Raw genomic sequence first — 25,451 nt, forward strand, 5'->3', positions numbered from 1 at the left:
CAATGCCAGATCTGTAGGAGAGGATAGTATCCTGATACCCATTCTGAATCTCCCAATACAGAAAAGTCCCACAGGACAAGCTCTTAAGGTGCATGAAGTAAGGTATTTCTGTGGTATTTATCCATTTATTTTCAGGTTCTGGATGGTATTGCTTTCTTTTTAAAGCTATGGAGCACTTTCAAAGGACTAGCAAGAGAACCTTCGTATTTAGTATTATTCTTCCATCTTTACATTTTTAATATCTCCAACTGAGAAAAGTGACACCCTATTTAAAGTGAAAACATGTACAAAGTTTGCTGAGAGCAAATTAAAAACATAAGCGTAAAGAAGTATCACAATAAACGTTTAAGTGCACACGCTTGATTTCCTCATCATACCTGATGTTAAATGTGTATCTTAGCTCAATTACATTATTGGATTTTTTAAAAATGAATGTATCGTATGGTATATTTTCATCTCTATATGTTCATATGTACCTCCTTTAATACAGTGTTCAATTCTGTGCACGCCAGACAGTTAGTAACAACAATGCACATGAAAAATGTAGTCAGCTATTCCTGAACGTCACATTACAGATGAAGTCTGACAAACTGAGAGTAAAATATTGACAAATGCTGTCAGCATATAGGTTTGCTGAATATGAATCTAGGTCAAATGCGTCTTGCCCTGAGTCACACTGATGATTGCAATATATAATATATGAGTGCTGAGAAATAGACACCACCAAGAATCTATGGCAGGCATAGTCTGAAACAGTTAGAATAGACTAAGGAGCCTATCCATATGGTATGTCCTCCTCGAATGAGAACATTTACAAAACTGTCTCAAAGAGAGTGTGCCAGGTACGTATGACAATGGAATTATTGTGCTGGTTTCTAAAAAAACACTGCAGTGTTCCAAGATCCGCTGTTTATCTAGAGTACAGAAGGAGAAAGTGGGATTTTAGTACTTGAGAAATTGCATGTAATTTAGTGTCTCAGCACATCTACTAGGGGGATTAGAGTTAAAGAGATATATACAATCATAACTGTAGAATTTATTTTGAATCCCTGCTTATGAATCCCTAACTACGAACCACTGAACATAATAATTTCTTTTTGGATGGGAGGAAGTATATGAATACATGTGAAAAAAATGATGGATGATGAAGAAGAGAACACTTATTACATGCCATCATCTGTATTTTCAGTTAATCCACACATACCTGTCTAGCTCGATATCCATCTACCCATCTACCTATCTATTAAAAAAAAAAAAAACTTTCTTGTTGCTTGGGTTTTTCTTAAAGTCCCAGCTACTGGAGCCTAGTAATTCTTTTCCATGTACTTTGTAAAAGTGAATTTCATGTCTGTATGGCTGCATAGGATAGTTTGAAAGCATAAAGCAAAATGTAATCCAAAAGTGTGCAAGCTAGGGACACAGGAAACCTAACATTTAATGTATAGTTATTATGCTGAAGGAAAGGGAGAGAAAAAGAAATTGACTCTTTTTTTTTTTTTTCTTTTGGAACAAGTAAGTTGTCAGTAATGTATACTAGAGAATTATTTCTATCTTCTGTACCAAAAGCTTTCTTCCCAGCTCCTGCAATCTGGCCATGATATATACTATTCTTAGTAGGACCATCCAGTAATTTAATATGGAGTATCTTGAAATTTTTTATTGGCTATAAATTGAAACTTTCTAATAATGGAAGTAGCATTGTGTAATTTTTTTTTTTTTGTTGATTTCCCTGTGAATAATTTATTTTAAAGCTTGTTTTATCCTGGAAGCCAAGGAGGAGTCAGGGAAGTACTCAAAAATTCATAAAACTTTGCTGCTTTCCTTTCTTTCATTTTTTTATCCTATATACACCAAAATGAAGATATTAGAATGAACTCTTCAGACAACTCAGATATTTAATTCAACCCAAACCTTAGTTTTCCTTACTTCAGTATAAAATTGGGTCTCTGCTTTGGGTCATCAACAAGGCTGAAAGAACAGCCTTGTACAGACCTAATGGCAAAATACAATGTTCCCAGTTTTCCATAGACATATAATGTGTAATATTAGCCCTAAACTCTCCTGAAAAAAGACACTACGATTATGACATTATTGTTGAGTCATTAAACTAAGTTGAAGAGACTACCATATTGATCAATATGGGATCAATTCTGATGTTAAAACATCCGAACTGTATCATTTAACTTTTGGGACATTTTCTTACATAGCCTTTTTTCCACTTTCTGGTATCAGTCATAGCTGCACTGATCTTTTTTTAATTTGATCTGTTTGGATGAGCTATATTAGTTGTGCTTTACTAACTCCAGACTAAAACAATATGTCTTTGAAATAGATGTTTCTTCATCTTATACAAAAATAAGATCCGTTGTTACTGGAGTAAGCAAGTGCAGAAATTAAAAAAAAATCCATAGATACCACTTAGCTACACAGTTCCCACAGACTTAGGATCCACACAGTCTTGTTTTCTTCTTTATCATGTGTCTTGCCCCCATAAGGTCTACATGTAAAGTTGGCTTCCGGCTTCTTTTACTCCCATTGCTGTGATGGGACTCGAAAGGATTTCTTTTCAGTCTTTCTGGATCTCAGAGAACTTTTCTCCGATCCATCATTTGATATTCTCACTTCTGGCACTCAGTAGCCTTTCTGTTATTTCCTCAAAGAAAGATTGACCTTTGCATGAACCAACTGGATTCCTCCATTAAAAAAAAAAAAAAAAAAAAAAAAAAAAAAAGTTACATTGAGTTGCCATTTCACCTTTAGTGTAACTGATTATAAGAAAGTGGACAGCACAGTAAATTCTGAGTTTGTATACTTATCAAGCACACCAAACATGCTTCAAAAGTGAAGTGCCTGGAGATGAAAAGGCATAGTTTATAAGACAGCTACAGAGTTCATCATGAAAAATTCAGAGAAAAAATCTTCTTTTACATGCAGTCTTAAATAAAATAATGCAATGAGAATAAAATTCAAAGCAGGCATGACTATTCATTATCAGGCACAGACAAGCAATTTATTTGGGGCAAGATTAAGATAACTGTGTTTACTTTTCAAATATGTCTTGGTTTTAATAAGTGATTTAAAAAACATTTAAAACATGCTTAGATAGGATTAGTTGTTTATAAATAAATCAATGGAGGTTTGGTTAGTATTCTCCTTGTTGTTTGTTCATAAATATAGTATTGTAATAAATATTCATAGTTTAGCAAACAAACTGCGTCATCTGAGGAGCCACCATATGCACACATGAACGTATAAATAATAAAAACTGGACGTAGGATTCATCTTAAGTGTATGCTCTAGTATCTATTCTAAATCTGTCCTAAGTAGGGAAGTATGTCCCCAGAATAGATGTGATCAATTGGTCCATAGAAGGAGTCCCAGTTAGAGAAGTCCCACTTCAGCTCTCCCAGTGATTTTACAAGGCTGTCGTGTTCTTAGCAAGGTTTAGTGTGTTTATGTCAGTCTGGGTAGTGCTCCCCCTACCTGGAGCTCCCATGAGGGAGCTGTGCTAGGCAAAATCCTAATCCGCCAATTTTGTACAATCTTGGATTTCCTTTACCCTAAAGCTATGTCTCCTCAATCTTTTGCAGACAGATGTAAACTTGCTCTGTCTGCCAGTTGTGATCCAGCTCTGAACTTGAAGTCAGTCTCTCAGCAAGGCTTATTAGCTTGGGCGCAGCACTGTACTGACAGCAGTTTTTAGTTCAGAGCTGGCTGCCATCCAGTTGAGTAGAAGCACAGGCAGAGAGACTTGGTTTGTCTGCAGGAGACCATGTGGATGTACTATAAATGGGCTGAAGCACTTTTTCTCCCTTGGCCCCTCCAGTACATTTTCAGAGTACAGACTGTCTGTTGCCTCATCACGAAAATGTGACTGGCCTGCACTGGTCACTAGAGTCACTGCTCACCCCTATGCTTTTTTTTAGTTTAAACAGCGCTTTTCTAAATGACAGTATTGTAGCGGATATTTTGGATGTTCAGAAGCACATGTGAAGCACTGCATAAAGCACGCAGATTTTGTATACAGCTATGAAGTTGCTGCTAGCACAATATGAGAAATACAGTTCTCCCTACTTGCCTTAACATTTTTTTTGCAGTTCTGTAGTCTCTTGTAGTTCACAAGTGCCCTAGCATCACCCACTTCTAATTTTGCCACTGCTGATTTTTCTGTGTCTACTTCAGCCTATTTTCTATCCTAGTTCTAGAGATAGCAAGGATATTCAGGCAAAATCTGAATGAACTTTTTCAATTTAAGCATCAAAATAAGAGAGCCAGTCAGGCAGTGAGATAGACCCACAAGAGGCACAGCAAGGTGCAGAGACAGTTAGCTGCACGTTCTGTGATCTGCAATGCAGACGTGGACTTGGCCAAAATACTGACTAACTGGTCTTCATTAGCAGAGCCTGAAAGAGGTGGGATGCTCAACAACTGTTTAAAGGTCTTCAATTGTAGTTTCTCTCACAGTGTTTTTAAGGACCATGAGTAGAAAAGCCACACATACACCTGTGTATAGCTGCATCTCTGTATCTGTACATGACAAATATGTCACTTACCCTTTGTGATGATTTCCAAAACATGCAGCTGCAGTCACATGTATGAAGGAAAACACACATTCAAGTAAAGGCCATATTTGAAAGTTTCGCTTACTATGTCCACCAGTTATGTAATGGCAGTTACAAGGAGAAACAAACCAATATACAAAAGCCAAAATCTGTGGCTTTCCTAGGGAATGCGACTTAAGCATCATCAAAGACAGTACAGCTCCCTCAATCATGCATGCCAAAAATCTCATTCTTACCTACAATAGTTACGCCATTGCATGTATCTGACTAGGAGTAAAGCCAACAGTTGGCTATCATTTCACTGTGACTGGCAGTGAAGTTTTCTTCCTTTGGCACCCTGCTGCACAGCTGAATCCAAACAGTTCTCATTTTTCCCTTTGTTTTAGTCTGAGGTTTCTCTGATTTATTTTGAATTCTTTTTGTTTGCCTCAAATCAAGATCTGAAAATCGGAAAAGTCTCCCTGCATGTCTTGCTAACAGCGTATCTCCCACATGCCATGTTGAATTCTCCATAGGAAGAGAAATAAACTGCTACCATACTTTACAGATCTGGGGCATATTCCACTGCTACATAATTAGCAGATGTAATGAATCTCAATGGCTTTGAATCAAGATGATCAAGCTCTGAAGTGTCTTTCATTGATGACTAGAGTGCTGCTAATAAATCGAATGTAGGTTTATGCTAAGCTGGAATTCTTTTAAGCTAAAGCATTTTAAAAAGCTGGAAAATAGATGCTAATGTCCCTAGAGTAAAGTCTGCAAATCTTTTCCTTGATTACAGAGCCATTACTGTATCTTCCCACTGACTTGAAGACATACAGGAACTGGTGCACTGATAAACAGAACCATTTTTACAGAGTCACTTTTCTGACTATAACAATAATATAAGATCTACTGTATAAAAACGTGTTGGGAAGTAAATTTTTCATTGACATGAAGTTTAATAACTAAAATATTTCTCATATAAATATACACATGTAAAATAAACAGACAGACCAACAGACCCCAGCAGCATATTACTAATTTTTATACAAAAATGTATACACATGTACATTAAGTGCACTAAAATGCCATAAAAAGTATCTTGGGAATGGAAAAGAAAAAAAACACTTGTAGTCAGCTGGCTATTTGTAGTCAGCAAATGAATAAGACAATAATATTACTGTCTTTACTAAAAGAGGTCTTTCCCATTGCATAGTTTTTTTCTTTATAGATATTATTTCAAAGAGGAATTACAGATACAGTTTTATTTTTTATTTTAAGTATTGCATGGATTTGTTATGAGGGTCTGAGTTTTGACAAAAAGATTAGTAATCACCTTCTTGTCCCACCATTACAGGGCTTTTTGCCCTCATTTGCCAGGAGAACCTAGCCGTGAAGGAGTGTTCAGCTGGGTTAAGCTATAATGAATGTAAAGACACTAAGGGAGAGTAAGCTTAAATAAGTTGATAGCTTTACATTAAGCTAATTCTGGAGGCAGATATAACTTGGAGTGAGGCTGAAAACCACTGAGGAGATTTTGGCTTTTCTAAGTTATTTTGGACTGTATTATTATTTTTATTTTTATTACTGTAGTGCTTGGAAGACCCTGTCCAGTAGCAATTTTCTATAATGCTACATGGTATGTAAATACATGCCAAATATATGGCTTTTGATTCACAGCTCTTATAATCACAGAAATATAGTTGTCAATATATAGATTTTAGTTGTGCAAATCCTTCTTTGCTTTCTTGAAAACACATCTTAAAAGATTAAAAGGAAAGAGGAACAGGTGCTAGAATTTGTTTTCTGTAGTAAAAGAAAAAAAGAGCTGCTAAAAGTTCAGTAGTGTGATTTTCTTGATGCTTCTTGTTTCAGTCTGAAGGATACATTTGAATCAAACTGAAGGACAGTGAGCAGCAGCAGCTTGAGACAGAACTCAGTTTGTGCCAGGAGAAGTAACAGAGGCTTGTTTTAGCCCATGATGAAAAAGAAACTGGTATGAGAAGCTGTAATTATGCCTAAATTATGAGCATTTTCTTAAATGAAGATCTAGAAATCTATATAAAGCAGTAAATTATGGCTTTGGAATGATTCTGTGGATAGTGCAAATGTGACTACTCTTCCGCATTTGCATGTCCTAATATTTGGAGCTAGACAACCATAGAATTCGTTACACTTCTCCATAATTTCTCAGGGAGTAAGAAATCTGCTGTAACTGCTGAACTTAATAAGCTCAAATAAAAGCCACAGGACTGAGCCCTTATGAACACGTTCAGTATGGACCAAGGTTAGGTGGCTTCTTCACTTCTCAAATGCAGATACCAGTTACAGTACCGCTGAATGAAACAACAAAAGAGTCATTCCATTTAAGCACATGCTGTTGTATTTAAAACCAGCTATGAGTTTCTGTCACTTGTTAGCAAGTTTAGTTTCTCCTTTATTCATGTGCATGCATATCATGCACAGTTCACAAAAGCATAACTAAGTAAAATCATTGAATATAGAGATGTGCATTTATCATGGGGGGAAAACAGATCTAAAAACTTTCCACTCAGACACTACCAATTTGACCATGATAACCAACCTGCCAACAGAGAAGTAGAAAAGGTTTTGCGGTCTGTGTTCCTGATCCTGCAAAGCAAAGTACTGACAGCGCTGACTTGCCCCAGAACCGTTGGAGGCTCATGGTGGTTAACACTTTGAAGGACAGAGTTTTCTGGGCAAATTTAAAATCAGAATTTGAATCTTTGACAAATCTATTAAAAATACTTCCAAACTGCTGTGGCATGGATGATCACCAGCCCTCCAGCAGAGTAGAATTTGTGGATATTACTTGTACAGGGAGCAGCTTTTGATTTACTAGTGGTAGCTTTATGATTTACTGTGTCCTGCTCATCTGTCGTGAAACGGTTGTTTCATGAGGCCTCTTACTGCTGTTTCAGTGTAATGTTAATTGGGTAAAAAAGAATTGCTGTTTGTAAACTCCTGTCAAGGTGTTGTGAGATCTAGAGACATGGTGTCATTAGTGTATTATGTGATATATTTGTATGGGTTTTCTCCAACGGCCAGCCTAGGTTAGAGAACTAATATTGACTGTAGAAAAAAAGGAAATAGAAACCTCCTCTTATTTACTGAGGCCAAATGACTAATATTTACAGCTTGTCTTAATGCTTGGAACTGTGTTTCATGTCTGCATTTTGGTGAACACTTTTATCCTCTGGAGAGCACCAATATATTTTGGATGGTAGGAGCTGTTTTGTTACTCTGTTACCTTTGCTTTAACCATTACACACCCTTCTTTGTATCATTTCAGCATATGATATTTTCCTCCCATTGTAAACTTAGGAGAACTGGCAATTCCTGTTTATTTAAAAAATATGCTTCAATCACTTCTCACCTTCTCTTCTGGAGACTTTGTACAGTTCTAAATCATGGTTGTAGTCAGCATTTTATGTTACAGCTCTATCAGTTTTTCAATGGTGTCATGGTTAGACATCAAGGATTGGATGTATATGCCAATGATGTTTTCACAAATAATAGTTTTAATATGATTGCAGCTGCATGAGTCAAGCAACTGTGGCCAAAAGGTTCTTTCTCCATAAAAAACAGTGTAAACATCTTTTGTACATGCCACAGTATACAATATTTCACCTGCTTTCACAAAAGTATCCTACAGATTCAGCGAGGCCTTTTTCTAGCATTTTTTCACATTATATTTAAGATTATTCCCATAGTCAAACAATATTGTCTTACTTATAAAAACATTGTATGTTTGAGAGGTTCCATTAAAAAAACAGAAAATAGAAGCAGGTTTCTTTGAAGGATAAGCCTGTGGTGCAGACTAATGTAAACACAAATCCAGATGTTTCAGCAAGCTAATGTGAAGAAAAACTCTATAGTCTTTATTTACACTTTATAGCAAATATTTTACTAGGAGGAAGCAAAGAATGTTGATATTTCACCACTTAGACCCCAGTCAGAACAATGTCCTGAATGCCAAAATGTCAACAGTCTTTGTAAAGTTTCCTTCACATCAGCATGCTAGGACACACATCTGGCATCTCGCTTTCTCATTTTTCTTTGCTGCTGGCTATTAAAGATATAAAAATGGCAAGGCGAGATAACTCTCACTTTTCTCAGGCATCTGTGTTCAGCTGCCTGTTCACCTAGTTGGGAAAAAAGCAAAACAGTCTTCCTCAGGTGCATAGATTATATGCAAAAATCCTTATTTATTATCTGTGATCTATCTTCTGTACATTCCTTGTAGACTATATGTAACCTTAGTATAATCTATATCCCTTATTATAATCTATAATTATTATAAATTATAAGCAAAATTCATTTTATCTGTCCATCTTTGTTTTAATCTGCATGATCAGATCATGGTCAATACTGTAAGATGAAATCAGTTTCATGGACACGCATTTGGAAATAGGCTGAACTGCATGCTCCAAAGCTATAAGAGAAGCACTTCAGTTATTGGTTCAATTTCTCATAAAACTCGCACAAAACAGCCATTCTCCTTTTCCAGGGACCTCTGGTAGCAAATTAAGACTGTTTTCTTGGCCCAAATCTTTACTGTTTTAAAGAGCATGTGGTGGCTTTCCTGCCTTGCTCTAATTCTACAGTGGCAGACTCAGAAGACTGCAGTACTGATTCTGGACCACATTTTGCCTCCTGGTTTGGAGGAGAAAAAAGAACTTTCTGATTTTCTATGATCTGTGAAAATGAAGGCACAAAGATTGGTTTCTTTGCTCAGCTTGTGGTTAAGAACTCACTACCTTTGTTTACATTTTCCCTGATAATCTGACAACCTGAACAACCTAATAATAACAACTAGATTTCCTAAAATTCTCTATTCCACTTGCAAATGAAAGTTGAAAGAGCCCCCTAGAATCCATTATCGTGCCGATATAAATTGTTCTGAATTAGTGCACAGGACTCATTCATTCCTCTCTTAAGTGTGGGAAACTTCCAGGAAGAGAAAGAGACACAGTCATGGCAGTTTAGGTTTATTTCTAGCATACAGGATATAGAAAATGCTATGAGAAATATCTACCTTTATCTCCCTTAGAATTTAGTTAACAGCTTTTTTGCTTTATGAGCCTGCAGTTTGTAGAAAATCCTATATAAAGTGCACTCTTTTGAACATAATTTTCTGTGTGAACTAGCTGAGCTAGCAAAAAAAAAAAAAAAGAAAAAGAAAAAAAAAGAAAACTGAAATTAAATCAAAAACCCACAACTTCATACCAAAGATAGCATTATGATTTAAGATTTATGACTTGGCCTAAAATGTATCCTGTGAATGCTGAGTACTAAAATCAGACAGTTGCTCTTCTGTGAAAAAATTTAAATGGTTACATTTTCCTTTAAATAGAAACTGTCTGGATGCCTAAGGAGAATGTATCCCATCTGGTCCACAACTCAGGGAAGTAAAGATGTAATGTATGTAGTGGCATACTGGGCCACATCAGACTGTAATTATGCAGTGTTAAGACACTCTCAAGGTAAGTGTAAGTAAAAGTAAAGTAAAGTAAAAGTAAAACCCAACTGAATTAGGTATTCTAAAAATGCTCCATGCTTCACATTCTGAAAAGAAAATATGAATTCTTGTGGATTTTCTGAATCAGTTAGAGTATCAGCAGGAATACTGGTACCATTTATTCAGTAGTATGCAGCACAGGCAAATAATTTAGCCTGTCAAATTTTCTATATAAATTCTATCTCTATATATTTCTATCTCTATCTTGTGATATTTTATCTTTTATCTTGTGATAGTGTACATGAATAGCATAGAGTCACAACTGTTACCATCAAGTGAATTTCCTTTCAGCAGATTCTGACCTCTCTCTTACAGCAGTCATTTACAATTTTTTTCTTAATTCTAGTCCTGTATTCCTATCCATGTTGATTTTCATCCTTCTACCAGTACTGCTAACAATTTTGAAGTGTGATGTAAATATTGTGATGCAGTTTCACCAGAACTCAAAACAGCATGAAAATTTTTGACAAGTTGTTTGAATATCAGAAAAATATGTATTATTTCTTCTACCTTTTCAAAAGTTGATCTATTTGCGGAAAATAGAAGGATATCATTTACCTTATGCTTATGTTTTGTCATGCGCTCTGACATTAGTCCAAGATTTAAAAAGCTTTGGTGCAGCATACAATTCCCAATGAATAAGCACATTGTATTTTAAGAGAAATGTGTTATTTTGAAAAGAAATACATGTACCTGCAGTAGGATTTTTTTTTTCATAACTTGTTGAATGTAATGGATATTTTCTCTTTAAAGCAGTTTTCAAAGGAACTTTCTTTCTTTCATTTGAAGGTATCATACCCAGCACAACTTATTTAAAGAAAAATGTGTGTCATTTTAGTTGTTATTATAAATTATGATTACAAATACATACCAAAGTGACATTTGATTATCTGTAATGGGAAAATCTGTGTTGTCTTTACATATATGGAGTATACTTAGTAGCTCAAACTCTTATTAAGTAGAATATTCAGGTTCTGTGAGGCTGCAGAAATTAGAACCCTAAGCATAGAAAGATTTATACATGTGCTTTTTTTGTACTTTTGAGTCGTTCTTGGCTTTCACTTGGGCTACACAAAGTGCTTATTTGTTTCTCTTGTTTACTAGAATTTCTCTTCATTTTTAGCTCAAAGGGTAGGTTTTGTCTCAGCTTAGTTATCTAAAAGTTAGGCATCATGTTAGGCCTCCGTGAGTCTGACAGTGAAATACACTGTTTATACTCTGTAGGTGTGTACATGTGTATGTAACTATATATGTGCATGTAGTCCAGGTTCAAACTAACTTTTCTGGATACCTTAGTTCTCCCATCACCCTCACTGTGGTGTTCACCTTTCGTTGAACCAGTTCCTTTACCTTGCAGCTTGTCAGGTGCTTCTTAGACCAGATGTCACGTTTCAGTTCAGATTCTTCACCTCTCTCCAGCTCCATTATAATCCATAGTGCCATGCACTCAGTACAGCAGTTCTGTGTATTCCCTTTCATCAAAATTTTGACTGAAACACAATCTATTTGAAGTCAAGTATTATAGCTGTAGCTTATGTCTCTGAATGGTTCAAACAGGACTGTCTTGGACTGCCTTGTAGAGAAACAGAAGCCATTTTGTTTCAGGCTCCAGCTTGGTGCCACCGTGTTTGGTGGCTATGACTGTGTGAGGGACTAAATGTATTTGCTTTGTTGTTTGCTGCCCCTCCTCCTCCCAGGTGTGTCAATCCTTTTTCCTGCTGGGCTCAAAATGGACTATATACCATAAATGCTCAAGCTTAAAATTTTATCTTCCTCCTGGTCCTCTTTCCATGGCTGTCCCAAGAGATGATTTTCCACATTAGATATTCAGCAGCAGCGAAGAAGGATGGCAGCCAAATGCTGTTCACACTGTGGCCACTTCTCATGTTGGTATTCCAGGGTGCAACTCCAGGGTGACTTGCACACAGATAGTAAAAACTGTTATTAGAGTTGAGATTTCTGGGGATATGTGGCAGCAGAATGAAGGTGTGACTGTAGCAAGAGCTAGCATACCTGTGTGAGCCTGACAAGCTAGTAAGGTGATAGCAGTGAAGACCTTAGGGCATGGATTTTGGATCAGCCTAATGCTGGAGTTCAGGTGTTGGTGCATGCTAAATAATATGCACAACCAAATCTCTGTTGTTATCCACACTCACTGTTCCTGCTGTGCCATGCGCTAGTTTTGTACAAATGTGAGTTCTCAACCCATTTCTAGGCTTGCTGTAGTTTTAGTGTGTTTCTTAACGTATGCCACCCTCATATCTCCCTCTTGGGGAAGGCATTGACAGCCCTCAACCTCCTTCTGTCCGCTTTGCCTTTAGAGTTCCTTTCTTCCTAGGGCCAGGAATGGGGAAGGATAAACTTTACCAGTCTTTTTGGAGTTGGATTAGGAAGAGTTGCCATTTACTAGTATCCTCTCTGCTTTCTCAAAAATCCTTGGTACTCTTAGCTGTCAACCTTTTGTTTTGTCGTGGTCATTACTCATTGTTCGTTTGCTGAAGGTTTCATCCCACAAGAGCCCCCTTTGATTTAAGGAAAGAGATGAAAGAGGCCAGCTACATATCTTTTACATAAAAATGAACAGCATACAGTTAATTCCCTTCTTTGCCACAGAAGCCTTCCTTACTTCAAAGTTCTGACATCACTATTGGTCATCCTCCTTATACATCCTATAATGTATCCCACCAGCATCTCATTTAAATAAGTTAAGCAACTCTAGCATATTTAGTGTAAGCTGGCTAATTGCTACTTACCTGCTCCTCCTTTTCAAGCAGAACTGTTGTAGCATCACAGCAATAAAGCAGGTGGCTGGCTGCCATTCCTCCCACTCATCTGAAGATGCTCGTCTGTGTGATTGCCAGTGCATCTGAAGTACATTAATTCATTTTAATAACAACAAGGACTGCCATACTTGGCAGTACTACTACCACACAATTTCAAAATGTCACAGGCTCATTTAAAACCATTTGAATGAGGTATTATCAGAAAAGAAGTCTTGAGAGTTACTAAATTTAACCACAAGTGCTAGAGTTCCAGGAAGAGAGCCCAGACTGCGTGAAGCCCAGCAACAAATGGGCATGTTACACCATGCATGTCCAGTGATTGTTTCCAAAAAGCTCACTGCAGTCATTAAGATTGCATAAGCAAACTGATGTGGATTTGCTTGCTTGACTCAGTTATAGCAAAAAAAAAAAAAAAAAAAAAAAAAAGCATTAAACTCTATCAGATATTTTTGCCTGTGTAGACAAGCCCTGAATCATGCAAGATCAAGCTCTGTGCAAGTTAATCAGTGATAGACATTTTGTGTATTTCCCAGATAATGCAGAGCAGAGGACTAAGAATATATATCAGTAACTTGAGAAGAAAGATCTCCTGTTAGGCTAATTTGCAAGACTTAGATGCGTGCATTTGATCTTCCATGCTTCTTAATACTTATTTTGGAGGAAGTTTCTTTACCTCTTTATAGTTCCCTTATTCTTTGGACAGCAGGGAAGAAGATACTCAAATTGTGCCTACCTGTCTTCTCTACATGTAGAGTAGCATATGATCAGGATGTCAGCAAGACTGACCTCCTTTTGTTTGATTACTTTATTTGGCATCTTCATCTCATCTTTTCTTCCTTTCTCCACTCCCTATATTCCCCCTGCTTGTCATAACTGCAAGAGGGTCAGAAAATTTTCAGTGTGTTTTGTCATCTATTAAATAGCACTATTGATGTTTTCCTATTTCATTGCTAATATTTACGAAGTATTTTATATTTGCAGGGTTTTATTAAGGTCTTGGCAAACTGGACATCTCAGCTCAAGGACCTGCTTCTAACTTTGTGCTTTGCCTACAGTATATTTTAGGAGAAAGTAATGACCAGGTTTCCCACACTTCAGTAGTGTGCTTTTCTATAATTAAAATTAGATAATTTTGCAAATACAAAACTTAGTCTAAAAAATGTTTTTACTCCTCATTTCTGTGTCTTTTAGATGATTTTGAAGTTTTAAATCATCATAAAGCACAGCAAAATCACATGAAAAGTGTAAAAATTGGGGAATAAAACTGCACTCACTTTTGTAACGATGAGTACATGCATTTAAAATTTTGTAATTTATGCAACTGTATGCCTGTTTTTTAATTTCCGACTATCTAAATGCAGTACAATTGATCACATGACAATAAATAGCAGGGCTAATTTTGTAGTTACATTTTTTCTTTAAATTAGAAAACGCTTAAATCTGTAAGGATGTTGTTTATAATCTCCAGAATTACTTGGTAAACTCAGGTGTAACGCTGAAAACAAACCGGTAAATTTCTGCCTGTGTTTTTGGTCGTGGAGCCTGCACCAGATCACAGACACGGAGACAGTATTTGAACTCTGGGGAAAGATTTTTGACAGTTTTGTGAAGAATTCAGAGCCTGTGGCTGGATGGCATTTTATTGATGTTTACCCTAAATAAGTTACTTGAATATTTACTGTGATTGCTGGGTAGACATGTGAAATATATCTGGTAGAAAAACCAGTTACTGTGACCCTTTGTTTGCCATTTTCTGAATTACAAAGAGTGTGGACCAAAAATAGCTACTGTGACACTTGAGCCAGGCAGACTCTCATCAGTAGCCAGCAGACTCACTATGTTTATATCTTGGTTGAACAGACTAACTTGGAGAAAGAACTGATTTGAACTTTTACCTCAAAATGCAAATGAAACCCAAATTTCTTAGGTTGTTAAAACATTTGGTAATCCCTTCTTCTTTTTTTTTTCCTTTTTGTCTCTCTGCTTCCTGTTTTTGGCCACAACAAGAAACAGAAATGAACTGTGAGAAAAGCTATCCCCTCCAAACCATACTGGTTTGGATAAGCAGCTTTTGGAATTATCCAATAGAACTTCCCAGACTTTTGATGTTTACCCAAAAGCATACACCCGCTTTTCATGCCCACAGCCACAAAGACATGACAATGAATGCCCCATAAAATAAAATGTCACCTCTGTCCTTAAAACTCTTTAAAGTTGCATGCATTCTTTTATCCATTATTGGAGCCCTTCCTCATCCCAAAGAGACTCCCCCCATTCTTTTTTTCCATTCAGTTTCTTATTTTAAATGCTTTTCAGTCAATAAATGCTCAATTGTTTTCCTTTTCCCCTCCAGACAAGAAAAAAAAAAAAGAAGAAAAAGATCTATAATGTTTATCCCAGTTGATCCTTTCTTTTTCCTAGGAACAATCTTTTATCTTAATAAAAATGGATGAAGATTTATAGTCTTACATGAATTTTAGAGGGTTTTTTTATACTTTTCAATATTTTTCCCTTGCCATTTTCTCTGGAAAATCACTAGGTATTTACATTTCCCTCTAATGCTTGTCAAGTAGTACATCATTCCTGTGCTGTCTTAAGATCTATAGGGCCCAAAGCACAGGTCCTAGTTTTGAAAGATTCCCACAGCCTAATTTGTACATAAGCCTACAATATTTAAAACTTGTAGGCTATAAATATTGCCTTCTCTGTTCCAGTCTCTGCTATTTCCTTTTTCTCTGTTTCCTCCATCTCTTTCCCTGTTCCTTTTTTTTGAGCATTTGGGCTTCTTAATCTCTTTCCCCTTCTTTTTGCAGGCACTTCCACTGATGGAAACATTTCCCAACTTGTATTCTTCCGAAAAAGACTGAGGAACAGTTTGTGCAAATTACAGTCTGCTTCACATTGGGAGTGGAGCAACACCACCGCAGGCAGTGCTCCAGGAAGGACTGAAGCCACCAAATGCGTGAGAACTTTTCAAAGCGCAGACCCAGAGCCAAAGGTATTCACCTCTGCAGCCCATGTCTGTGCTCAGCAACGGTTGTTCTTATGGAAAGTAGTACAAAAGATACTTCTTAGCTGGAAACTAGAATGAGATATTCAAATGAACCCCTTATGGATTCTCCTGTGGCTTGTAACCACAACCCTGAATTGGGGCAGTGCAGAACTGCATCATCTCCAAAGGAGCACTGCAAGACCTCATGCCTCAGTGAGTTACAATGCTTTTCAGACCTCCCAGGGGCAGTGTGGAGGTCACTGACTACTAACCCCTTTTCAGGATGTACATCATATATGGTCTTTCCAGGCAGCCATCTAAAATGCAATGAAAGAGAAGTGTCACTTTCCTATCCTTGCCAATATCTTCAGCCTGCTTTTGGGTTGTGATATTTGCCTGGCAACTCAAGCAGAGCTTGATATTCTGTCTCTGTCACCTACTTCTGACGGATATAAGACATTCAGGAAAACGTTTGGATTGGTGCCTTTGTTGAAGATGCCAACAGAGGTCACTGTCTCCACATTCTTTGTTGTTTCAGCCATAATCTGGACAATGTAATCTGTCTAATTTTCTTACATACGGTTTTTAAGAGGCATAAATAAATTGTTTTGCCTTTTGTCAACTAAGAAATATTCAAGATACCCAGTCTCGAAGAAATATGGAAAGCAATATAGTGGTTCTCCCATTTAGCTATCAACAAGTCAGGGAAGGAACTTGATAAATCTGTGGCCTGCACAAAAAGTATGGGCAGAATTTGTACTGGAGCCTGTTTGCTCTGTGTGCTTTAACAGTTCAGATAAATATGGCACTTCCTCTTCCTTCACCACAAAAGTCCCTTGAAAATAGATCTCTGAAAAAAAATGTTTCTAGAAACTTATTCTTAAACATAAAAAAGATTTTCTTTTCTTCGTGACGGGGAAATTGAGGGATCATGGCATCCTGAAGGTTAGGACAGCTAAACCAGACTAATCCTCACACCAGTCCTGCTGGCAACTTCTTCAGTAGTTTCGGCAGCCAAACGTGGAGCCAGCCAGCAGCACAAAGAAATCCAGCCAGGAAGACAGCTACAGTCCCACATATCGATGCTGGAAAAAATGCATTCCGGAGCTTGGCGTCTGTGCTCCGATGCTTGCCAAGCACACCCTAGGAGTGGCCACACATGTGCTGGCTTTCACAGTGGAGGAGCAGAATGAAAACAGGAGAGCTGTGTGAGCCACAGTACAAGCAGTAAGGAACACTCTGGCATAGTCAGAATACTCAAAAATGCTGTCTGTGGACTGTTTCTTTCTTTTAGAAAATGGATGGTTTTCCTGAGAAGTCAAAGTGAGGGTGTACACATGATAACAAATATAGAGGAGGCACCTTCCTTTTTAATTAAATGCCAGGATTCTGGAATTTTAACTTCTGCTACATGCTATGCATTGTATGTTTAGCTTCTCAGTTACAGTGAGTTATTCACCTGGAAATTAGTTGGGATGAAAATGTGTCCCTGAAAATGTGTAACATTCAGAGAGCATTCCAGCTTCCTGGCTGGTTCCATTAAAATACTGCATGCACACCTGTCATTAAAAGGGATTTAACTTCCATTTAAGTTTTTATCTATACATGCATTTAAGATCACTGCATTAGATGATTAGCTATTTCAAACCATAAGAGTGGTTGTACTGGTTCAGACTAAGGATCTGGTGTTCAGACTGGCCTTGGTGTTCTGTCTCCAGCATTGACCATGAGATGGCGACGTCCATCTGACATTGCCCGTGGAAAATTCTGGCTCAGTGCCCAGATCTGTTTTTCCTAGAATTGATCAATAAATCTCTATTGCTCACTTCTCTGTATACATATAGTTGCCTGGTAAACCTTTCATTGCTACTGCAAGATGTGAAAAAAAGAAAAAGAAGCAGCCCAATCAGATTGAAACAGAGAAGAAATAGAGCATTACGGGAGGAAGCAAATAAACAAACTAGGTGGATGATGGTGTATTTCATGTGATGTGGCCTGCCTCTGATATAGATGTGGCTCTGGACATGTTGAGGAACTTTAAAGAGATGGACTTCACTTACCTGAAAGATGTATATCAAAATAACCCTTGATAGAGGATAAGTCTTCCTTTCATTAGAGAGGAAGAGTAAAGTAGATCCATTTGGGAACACCCTTTCTCTTCCATATTGTTTTACAGAGGAAGTAAATAAGGATTTGGTATTGATAGAGAAAGAGAAGTTGAGATAATGTGCAAAAATAGAGCTGCCTTTGTGGGAGAGGCTGAATTAAAAACTGAAGGATTTGGGATGATAAAATCTAAGCAAACTTTTCTGTAGTGGTACCTGAAATAATGTTCAAACTCTTACCTTTAAAGAAAAGATCTGAATGCTGGAACTCTTTAAAAAAGGTGGTGATTACATGGCAGAAGGAGAGTGTTTAATCAAGACAAAGACAGTAATGCTGAATATGCTCTGCTTAATGAACAGATCACTGCCAATGTAGATGCAGCTATCCAAGATGTCTACACATGCAAGCCACTGAGCAATGGTTTTTTGAACTTCAGCCAGGCAGGGTTTGCTCCTAAACCTTGACAGTTCAAATAGAGAAGTGGAAGATTAAATAGCAGACAATGCAAAATATTTGACTGATGTATTATGATGTCTTTTCACATCTCTGTGTTCAAGAATAATTAGACATCTGTTGAGCATCTGGTATTTTGCCATGTTAATTTGTCTACTCAGTCTTCAGAAATATCATCCCATGAGAAAGAACAAATAGATATAATTTGCGAGTGTCAGTAAAAATAAAGTAAAACATTAACCATATATGATCTACAGAAGAGAAGGAAGAGAGCAATTGTATACGATACTACTGCTCTCCCAGGCTATAACTGTTTTCAGTTTAGGTGATTTCCTGAATCTGATGAGTTTTTCTGTTAGTAATCCCTAATAGATCTCACCTTCAAATGCTCGAGGGTGCATGTATTTATTGCATCCACAATGTACTTTGATAAGTAGTCCCACAAATCTACTTACCTACTGGGTATCTTTTGACTTCTTAGCACCTTACAAACCCATTTTCAACTCTCCTCTGGACAAATGAAAATCTGATTTGATTTATCCCAATTCTTGGCTATGCATTGACCACATAGGCAGTTCAGTATGTGCAAATGAGACCTAACATAATATTCATACATTGCCAGAAATTTACATTGTTAGAATTGGTTTACTCTGAACATTGTACTGTTTCATATGATGTTATATACACTTTCCCTATTCTTTTCCCACTCTTGTCCTTTCTCTCCTGCTGCACAGCGTAGCTTCCTTGGGCTTGCTTTATTCTCAGCATTTCTTCCCTCCTTTCCAATCCTGTGCTGCTGAGTGGTCCTGGGTTTTGGTGGTTGTCTCTGCTGACATCTCTACTGTATGTTTACCATGGAGTTCTTGTCAAATTGTCAGCCAAGTAGAATAACCAATGACACAGTTATAGCAGGTATTCTTTTACCAATTCTAATTTCTCTTAGAAATTCACTGTTAGAAACACATAGGAAATAAAAGCAACTTTTCTAGATTCTGTATTCTAAAATAACAGACCACTAATTAAATTAATACCACTAACTAATAAATATTTCCTAAAATACATGATATCAGCAAGTAGAAAAATTCTGTTGCAGGTGGATGGTTGCATGCGGGAAAGTCAAATACCACAAAAACAAATTCCAGGTGTTGAGGTCTTTTATGCCTTCTTTTCATCTTCTGGCAATGTATACACACTGCCTGTTTACTCTCAGTTGTGCTCAGTCCTTAGGAACAGACACATGACCTGCAGATCAGAAGTCTGCAACCAAGCAAGGAGTCAGAAACTAGTCAGCTGTCAGAAGGTGAGAGTGTACCAAAATACATTATATTCAGCAGCATCTACTGAGTTTCCCTTATGGAAAGAAGTGGCTGTACCAGATATCTGAATTGAGAAACTGTCCTGGATCCTGGCCTAGTCAGAATTAGAGTCTTTTCATTAGATTGGCCAGGATCAGAGGCTGCACAGTTACATAGCCATGTGGAAGTTTCAAGTAGCCATGAAATCCATAGGGCAGCTTGTGGAGGCTGTTACAATGTTGATGACCCATTACATTTTATTAAACTGTGTGGGAAACTAGCTCAGCTGCTGAAACATAGTGGATCACAGGGGCATAAGGATGGCTTAGAGCCACAACTTTCACCTTCTTTAAGGAGTGGCAGCTTCTTTGATGAATCTGTAAGAAACATCTCCAGTTGATTTTATCAAGAATATTAGATTTGTGGACACTTGTAATCAGGCAACAATGATGACAGCTATCCTTTACTACAGAATGAAAAAGTGGGTTTGGAGGTTTTAGGAAGTAAAATGTTGGCAACCTTAGACTTCAGCATTACATGAGGATTGCAGAGATGTTTCGCTACAGACCATGAAGTCCATGACTGGCTCTGCCTCATGTATAAAGGATGTTCTAGGACTAATCACTGTTGTTATTGATTGGTAGAAGTTCTGATATCACTTCAGATTGAAAACCTTTGATAGGGTCTATGTAATCTCAGAGAAATAGCTATTGTATCAGACATTCAGATATATAGTCCAAGAAATGTGACGATTTCCTGGGGTCGAATTTGTTTTCTGCATCAAACTTATTCTCAGTTATTTAGTAGCTGCAGTAAGCTTGACTTTTTTGAACAAAAACATCTCTTTTTTTCTGAAATGTTACAAAGTGAACTGTCAAGAAAGCAGTCTCACCCAACTCTCTCATGCAGTCATAACTACAGATGTATGTCAGTGTGCATTTGGTGCAGTATCCTGCAACTCCACCAGGATGAACTGCAAACATATTTTTCTGTCAGCAGTTCTATAGGACCAAAGTAAATATTCTTATTATTGGAAATGAAGCTCTTGTATTCATCTGGGGAAATTAACTAGTTCCAGTGATTTAACCTACTGTAATACATTTTTCACCAATACCTGTACTATAAATCAAAAACACAGAGGAAAGCAGTATTTTCCTTGAGTGCTGATTTGTGCACTGTCACCTATATATTAATTTTGAGTATCTTAAGAGATAGGTAAACATAGTATAGATGCATGCTTCAGATACTTTTGTCAAGTACAACATCTGTCTGGGAGATGATATCAAAATGATTACTACTGTAATAGGACTATGTCAATGTATATCACATTGTTGAATGTATCCTTACAGGAAATGTGAATCTGCTTTACTATGAAACTGTGTAGAAAATGCGTATGTTGTTTATCAATAGTATCTGCCTTTAATTGGCACCAGTATGTTTAATTCAGAGGATACCTATTGTCATATTGCTCCCATAAAGCTGCAAGCCTGTCTGGTTTGTCATACTCATAAATGAGCTGCATGTAAGCAGTCACTCAAATCTCCACTCATATCTAGGGATGGGCTTTCAAGTTTAGAACAGCATACACTATCACTTCTGTAATACATGTCAAAACAGCTATAGTGGCTTTTTATCAAATTACTTTCCATGCAAGTTCAGGAGATTGCTCTACAAATACCAGTGAGAACATTTCAGTAGAACTGATTATCTCAGCAAAAAGCCAAAACTGATTTTTATTTTTCAGGATATTTCTACAAGACTAATCAAGTTCTTGTTAATCCTTTTCAGTCATGAAGAAAGCCCAAGAGAATTAGTCCCTGACAACAGACATCAACTCACATTCATGGAATCCAGAGAATCTGTGAAGGGAAGAAATGTTAAATACAGACATACTTCTATTTACTTTCCTCAGGCCAATGGGGAAACAGAACATTTTAATTAAGTTGTGAAAGATGGTTGCAAATTGCTGACCTACAAGGAAAATCCAGAAGCTGGTTACTTGTTGTGGGTTAGTGTCAGAGCTATCTAACAGTCCAATCAGTTTCCCCTTATAAACTATTGCCTGTGGCATATGAAAGATAAATAACATTATTCTGATGTGCAATACTTTAAAAAAATGTAAGACTGAATTGACATCAAATGTTTTTCATGTATGATAATGACAATAATAATAAGCTGTGATTTACATATAAAAATATCAACAAAAAAATGAGAACACATTGATGGGTGGAATGCTGAATTTCAGAGGGTTATTTTTGAATGACTTACACATTGAATAGCAACTTTTGAATTGCTTAGGTAGCAGCATATGATCATCTGGTGAGCGTAACTTGGGAGTAAATACCACAGTTATAAAGAAATACAACTACTTTAGGACAGAGAGGGAGAAAGCACAGTCCTTTCCCCTTTGTTAAAGACAGAGGAAAGGCAGTAATCACCAAAAACAGCCAGTTTCGCTGCCCCTACAAAGTTGAAACTATTGTGTAGACTCTTGTCTGCTGGCAGAAGGCAGGTGGTATTAGACGTGCTTATTCATCAACTTCTCAGACACCTTTCCAGGAATAAAAAATTGTCTGTTGTTAAGTGACAGTAATAGTCTGTCTTGAGTGCTTTATTTTTTTGTGTTCTTCCAGCTAGTCTTGGCGAGCATCCATTCTCCGCACATAGTCCCTGAAAATGCCTAACAGTGAAAATATGTTCTTGCTTTGTGGTTTCATTGTAAAACTATTTAAGTCTCTGTATCCTGGATACACTTTTCATTGAACATATAGAGTCCAGTAATTAAAATTGCTGGACTATAACAAATATGATTTAATCGACCTTTTACAATGATAGAGTTGATATATGTACATTCCAGTTTGCTAAGGAAAATACATTATAAATTACTAGAAAGCCTGAAGCTTTGTTTTATACTATAAACGACACAGAAGTGTTTTGATGTCAGCAACCACTCATTTTCAGAATCCACCTGCTATTTTAGAGTCCTGACGAGTAACATACACAAATACTATTTAAGATTAAGAGTAAGAGGCTTCTCTGTATAGGATAAAGGAACTAATAAGAAGCCACTGCAGCAATGAGAGGTTTACAAGCAAGAAGAACTGGCTTTAGTTTTAGTGCTTTTGGTTTTTGCTTTGGCAGATGACCAGACTGTTTGTATCCAAACACTGCATGGTAGCAATATAAATAAGAGACACATTTTCTATCCTATTCATTCTTAATGGGATTTATATGTGCTTTTTAATACCACTGTACCTTATAAAAATAATGTACTGTATATAGTGTAGACATACTTTTAGAGTCTTGATGCTTTTGGAGGTTGCTGAACATGTTTAGGTGTTTTAACAATGGGGTCTGGCATAGCATGTCTCACTACAAAGAGCTGTGACAGATTAGTATGAAAAAAGGTGTTATATAGGATTTTGCACTTCATTTTAAAATTCTCCTAGGAAATAAATGATCTTTCCATATGTTTTGATTACAACTAAGGCAATTTTAAAAAATATCTGCCTGCTCCGATGACTGTAAATAACAGAATGCTTGTTTTCTGCCTTCAGGAGAACACCAGTATATCTGGAGCTGACTGAGAATGAGACCATGTAAATCTGAAGCTAAGTGAATGTAAATTATTTCAAGAAGAATGTTAGCACCTCTCTGCAGCTGCAATTGTGGTCAGTTACTATTTTAAACTTTCGTATATGTTTACAGGGTAATATTATGGATTTTGATTGTTGGCAAATTAGGATTCAACAGCCAGAGAAGATTCAAAGAAGATAAAGTAGGAATTATGTTAAAGCTCATAGTTTTCTCTTGTTTGCAAATTGCAAAAATCAAATTGCAGCAAGTGCAATAGTAGTGGAGATATGAAATTATTGGCCTTTACATTATAGTGCAACACTATTAATGTGCTATACTGATTTGAAAATAATAACTCCAGTAGTTCAAATTGTCTTCGTCCAAGATGAACAATGAAGCAAATGTCAAGTCCAATTAATCTTGCAAGTGAAAATGGTGTGGGTGATGCCTGTATGTGCATGAGCGCACGTTTGGCAGGCTACGTCAGAGAACCACCAAGCAGTTTGGCCTCAGTTGACAGACCACTGAAGACTAAATTAGGCTACTGCAGGTCAGAATATGAAGGCATAGTGGCTTGCATAGCCCGTTGCCTGCATAGAAGACATGAGCCAAGGTTAGCTATACCTCATGATCAGAAGAACTACCAAAATTCATTTAAAAATTTTGCATGAATAGAATCCTGTACCTGCACAAATTAAAAGGAAGTTAGTTGTGTTCACTTGGATAGATGTTTTTTCTTTTTTTCTTAGCATGAAATAATTTCTTATATATAAAAGTAAATGCCATTGGCCAAAATGGCCTCACTTCTAAAGTGAACCCTCACAGAAATGTTTCTAGCAGCTGTGTCTGACAACTAAAGGGTGGCTGCACAAATTGTGAGTGAACATGGTATTATTTTCCTTCCCTATAAGAAAAGGATATCTTACCTCTTCTAATTAATATATATACATTAACTTAAATTGTGGTAAGCATATGAGGCAGAACAACTCTTGTGAGACTACCTTGTTTTTTTGATATATTCTAGGAAATTCCCAAAGAGTGAAACAATCTACCATTTTAAGTAGTTTCAATAGAAGTTAAATAGTTATATAAAAAATAGATCAGATAGATCAGATCATCACTATCACAGCTCAGTTATGGTAGCCTACCATTGTAGTAGATATTAGGCATGCAAGTCTGCTATGAGAATCCTTTAGAAATTCACCAGCAGCTAGCAATTTTTGTTTCCATTTGCACATTTATCGATTAGCTGTTAGTACTAGTAATAGGTTTTTAGTTAAACAAAGTGGTGGACAGTGATGTAAAAAACAGGGATGGACAGGATAATCTAGTAACATAAGAACAATTTTTCTTCTCTTAACCTCCTATGTCCTGCCCTTCAGATCTTGTTTGTTCATCATTTGTTTTCAGCCTTTCTCAGTTTCTAGTTCCCTGCAATTTTCCAGGTGAATTTAAGCCTATTGACAATAACCTTTTCTTAGTTATCTTTGGTGGATCCCGCGGACTGCTAGAAGAGTATCAGCAACCAATAGAAAACCATTCCATAAACGTACAGAATGAATAAAGGAAGATCTTTGGGAGGAAAAGATATATAACGTTTGCTTTCTACATATGCTAGATGGAGGTTACCTAAGCATTTGGTGCAACAGTGCACTTTAGGTAGATCTGGATAAACCCAGAAACATCTGTTTCAGTTTTGAGGTATGCAGTGAGCCTCAGGTTTTACGGTATATCATCCCCTTTTACTAAAACTCATTTTTGCTTTGGCACTAGTTTGATGGTGCTAAAACAATATTTTAATTATGTGACTCTCTTGGCACACACAGCTTTGCTTACCTCAGAAGCACTTTGCCAACATCTTAGCTTTGGTGTAGTACAAAACTTATAAATAATATTGTTCTCCCTTGCTTCTGCTCTCTCATAATAAAACTCTGAGGAGAGACATAAACAGTCTCTGCATGTTTATTAATACAATATTTAAATGACATAAATATGTTAGTAAACAGAGCTTTTACAATTAACCCAAATCTCTTGTTCTGAACATGGAACAGATGATCTCTGCTTCTATCCCACAGCCCACGTGAAACATGCAAAGTCTTCCAAAAATGTAAAGCGCAAATGTAAAGCACACACAGCCATAAAAGAGTAATAAAATGTACC

The 25,451-nt window shown here is 36.9% G+C and overlaps 1 long non-coding RNA gene across 1 annotated transcript in view; it reads left to right on the plus strand.

The window, feature by feature from the left end:
- Nucleotides 1–15,897, plus strand: part of LOC135324864 (uncharacterized) — a 61,136-nt gene extending 45,239 nt beyond the window's left edge. Inside the window, exon 3 of the long non-coding RNA XR_010386103.1 lies at nucleotides 15,683–15,897. This is a non-coding gene — a long non-coding RNA (uncharacterized LOC135324864). The remainder of the gene's footprint in view (nucleotides 1–15,682) is intronic.
- Nucleotides 15,898–25,451: the final 9,554 nt, after the last annotated feature.

The sequence above is a fragment of the Dromaius novaehollandiae genome, chromosome Z (genome assembly GCF_036370855.1).
Source record: "Dromaius novaehollandiae isolate bDroNov1 chromosome Z, bDroNov1.hap1, whole genome shotgun sequence".
Classification (NCBI taxonomy): Eukaryota; Metazoa; Chordata; class Aves; order Casuariiformes; family Dromaiidae; genus Dromaius; species Dromaius novaehollandiae.